This window comes from Chondrus crispus, genomic scaffold, assembly GCF_000350225.1.
Source record: "Chondrus crispus Stackhouse genomic scaffold, scaffold_606, whole genome shotgun sequence".
Taxonomy (NCBI): domain Eukaryota; phylum Rhodophyta; class Florideophyceae; order Gigartinales; family Gigartinaceae; genus Chondrus; species Chondrus crispus.
This window is the reverse complement of record NW_005178608.1, coordinates 1-4,277: the sequence shown is the minus strand read 5'-3', so window position 1 is coordinate 4,277 and position 4,277 is coordinate 1.

Here is a 4,277-nt window from a genome sequence, read left to right as displayed (position 1 = left end):
TTCTTCCGGAAGACTGGATATGTTTTCATGTGCCCCTGCTGTGCAGTAAAGGGGGGGTGCTGCAATTGTCGGACAGTGATGTCACTGACTTTTTGTCAACAAAAAGATCAGACATGCAAAATATTTTGAAATTTATCTCCGACACGGGCCAAGGTGCACCGCCGCGCGTAACGGCGCCAGACAGTGCGCCGTATCTCAGAACGACGTGGTTGAAATTAAAGAAAAAATATCTCAATCGATTGCTCATGTGAGCAATCGATTGAGATATTTTTTCAAGCTGTGAACAGCTTGCTACGTATAAGAGTGTAACAACCCAAAAATACAAAACAGGCATACTTTTCTATTTTTTTAATTTGCTTCGATGTCCGATCTTTGTGCGCGGTTGGGGTGCAAAAGTGTCCGCGCGCTTCAATCTCACTCCTCGTCTTTGTCCGTGCTTGTTTTTCGCCAAGTCCCAGTAGACGAACGGCTGAGAGTGTTCCCGTCGCAAGACATAAAAAAATGGTGATTGCTTGACAATTACAAGTACTTTTTCCTTTTAATATTGAGGTTTTTGTCCGACATTTAGAGCACCCCCCTTTACTTCCCTTTCGTGAAAGTCGGGGGAGATAATTTGGAGTGGCACGCACACGCAAAACAATGAGAACAGCAATACAGGAACATTCGAGAGACGACTTGAGGTTTGTGAAAAAAAAAAAGGGTGGGAACTTGTTACACACGTGTCTATCACAAGCATATCGTGCAGTCCATTGTTCATGCATGCATACATGTGTTGACGCATTGCGTTTGTTGAGGGGGGAAACATATATAGTACGGTAAGCATTCCTGCAATGGGAGGACTCTGGTTGCGTGTGCGCAGTACGCGGAACAAGTGGAACAAGTGCGCGAGGGGGCGGCGCGAGGGGGCGGGGTTCTCAAGACTGTTGGGGAGAAGAATGCCAGAGGAGTGGCTCTCTGTGGATGTTGCGGGATCTCGGGATGAGGGATCTCGGGATGCGGAATCTCGGGATGCGGAATCTCGGGATGCGGGATCCCGTTATACAGAGGTCGCGCAACAATAAGAGGCATTACTGAATGTGAAATATGATTATTATGATGGTGTGAAATACGGTAAACGGCAAGACAGACTGTAGGTGGATTCCACAACGGGATCAAGAGTTAACTCGATTGGCATACACGGTACCCTTTGTAGCGACGTAACAGTAGCTATACAGCAAATAGCGAGTACTGTACTAGCACTGTTGGTGTAGGAGAGCCTAAATGTGTGTTTCGAAATGAATGCAATACCCAGGGTATATATCCTGTCTTCAGCAACATTAATGACGCCCCGGCATTTCGAATTCACATTACTTGTTACTACTTTTTTACTTGTTGTGCTTTAAGCCCCGTACAGCATGGGATGACGTCGTGCTCCTCCTGTTACGTCGTGCTCCGCCTGTTACGTCGTGCTCCGCCTGTCCTGAGGCCGTCCTCCCCGCAACGCCGACCAATTGCGGCGCACGCACTGCACCATGGCACTTACGCGTACCTTCGCCTCAAATCACTTTCCGCGCCCTCTTGGGCGGTGCAAACCGCCAGCACGGCGGCTCCATTCCACCACCGCCCGACACGTATACTCTACCACCTGTCAAGAGACACCCTCAAGTCTGCCCTGTCTGCCGCCATTGCGAGCCGCCTCGAATGACGCCCGGTCCTCGGGAGACCGCTTCTGCCTTGCTCTATTCTATGTACAGTATCCAAAGTCGCCCTCCCTGTCTGCCGTGGCATCTGCGCCGCGCTTTCGTCGCGCGCCGTGACGAAAGCGGCAGTGCCGTGGGCCGCTTGCACTACCACCCAATGCGGGACACACCCCAATGCACAGTGACAGTGTGCATTGGGGTCCCGCATTGGGTGGTCCCGCATTGGGTGGTGTGCATTGCACACCCCAATGCAGAGCGCCTGCGTCAGCCCTTTGCCCGCCTGCGTCAGCCCTTTGCTCGCCACTGCTCAGCGCTCAGCGCCGCGTGCGGAAAAAGGAGCATAGGATATAGCCCCCCGGACCTGCCGTGCGAGAGCCGCCCTCGAGGATGTTTGGCCCCGCCGTATGCAAGCCAGGAATGTGCCGCCAGGAATGTGCCGCCACATCGCGCCCCCCACCTGCCCCACCTCGTACGCCCCTTGCTTCTATGTACAATGCTTTTTGTGTACCGTGCAGAGCGTAGAAACGACTAAACGCTTCACCGTCCACAACGGCCTGTGCTGGCGATATACGCATCCGCTCTCACCCGCGCTCATCTCCGCGCTCATCCCGTGCCCACTCTTAAAAAAACCTTTCTTCTCATTTTACAACGTCGGCAGTGTTAGGCGAGCAAAACTCCCCTACAGTACACTGTACACTGTACTGTGCCTACCGTAAACGATATTCGATGTGAATCCTACCTTAATAATGCTGTGTGCTCAAACGAGTATCCATAGTCTACTGCTTACCAAAAACAATTCCTTAGTGCTCTAGCTAGAGTACGGCAAAAAGAAAAATAAAAAAAAACCTCACGGCGCTACTACACCCAGCTGAGCATCGCAATGCACACGCGTCTCACAAAACTCACTCCGGCCGTCTTCATGTCCCGTCTCCGCAGAAGCGCGCGAGGCACGGAGCCGACCGCCTCTTCCGCCGCCGCCGCCGCCACCGCCACCGCCGCCAACTTGTCATCATCATCATCACCATCATCGCTAGCCGTCACCGTGCGCAGTTGCCGCTTATCCACCTTGCCGTTCCCGGTCTTTGGTAGTTGATGCAGCGTGTACACCCGCGCGGGCACGCAGTAGTATGGCAGCTTGCTCGCAACTGCCTCCTTGACCGCCGCCTCGTCGGCGCTCGCCGGCGTGACGTACGCCACCAGCTCGGTGCCAACCAAGAGAACCACGGCCTTTTGCACGCCGGCCGCGCGTTCAGCCGTCGCCGACACCCCGTCCAGCTCCACGCGGAAGCCGCGCACCTTGACCTGATCGTCCACACGCCCGAAATGCTCCAGCTCCCCGTTCTTGTCCCACCGTCCCAGATCACCCGTCTTGTACATAAACGCCCCCACGCCGCCGATGTAGGGGTCTGGGCGGTACCGCTCGGCCGTGATTTCCGGGTTGTTCAGATAGCCAGCCGACACGCAATCGCCGCCCGCCCACATCTCACCGACGTCTCCAATCTTGCACGGCTGCAACGTCTCCGAGTCCAGCACGTACACGGTGTTGTTGGGCGTCGGCTTTCCGATGGTGAGCACGTCGAGGGACGGGGTGACGCGCTTTGCCGTGTTGACGATGGTGGTCTCCGTGGGCCCGCACGAGTTGTAGAAGGTGGCAAAGCGGCTCCAAGTAAGGGCCAGGGCGCGCGGGCACGGCTCACCAGCAACTGCGACAGTGCGGAGGTGAGGGATGTCGGCGGGGTCGAGTGTGGCGAGGACGGTCGGGGTGGCGATGAGGATGTGGGCGTGCTTGACGGCGTTGGGAATGCTGCGGTGGCGGACCAGCAGGGTGGCGCCGTGGGACAGGCAGCCGAGCATCTCCCAGGCGCCCATGTCGAAGGCGATGCTGAGAATCTGTGCGACGTTGAGCCCCGGACGCATGCCCAAGTGCATGGGGTGTGTGAGCAGGACGTTTGCGACGTTGGCATGCGTGACCTGGACGCCCTTGGGCGTGCCGGTAGTGCCGGAGGTGAAGATGATGTAGCAGCGGTCTGACGGGAGGACGGGCCTGGCGAGGAGCGGGGGCTCCGCGGGGACATTGGAGCGTGCGACGGCGTCAACGGAGAGGACGGCGACGGAAGGCGGAAAGCGCGGAAGCTCGGGGGCGTGCTCGTCGGTGGTGAGGACGACGGCGGCGCGGGCAGCGGCGGCGACGTGCAGCAGCTGTGCGGGCGGGGCGAGGCCGACGTGCTGCGGGACGTAGCAGGCGCCGGCCTTGAGGGCGGCGAGGATGGCGACGAGCATCTGCGGGCCGCGGCGCAGGAAGACGGCGACGGCGTCGCCGGGGATGACGCCCGCGCGCTGCAGCGCGCGCGCGAGCTGGTTGGCGCGGCGGTCCAGGACGGCGTAAGTCAGGGCGGCGGCGTGGTGCAGCGCGCCGTCCGCGCGGACGGGGACGACGGCGGGTAGGTGCGGGTGGGCTGAGGCGGCCGCGTGGAAGGCCGCGAGGACGGTCGGGTGCGAAGGGCGGACGGACGGGCCCGCGCCGTGCTTGCAGAAGAGGTGGCGGTCCGAGGGCGATAGGGCGCGCAGGGCGGCGGAGGTGGGCTGGAGGAGAGGGGC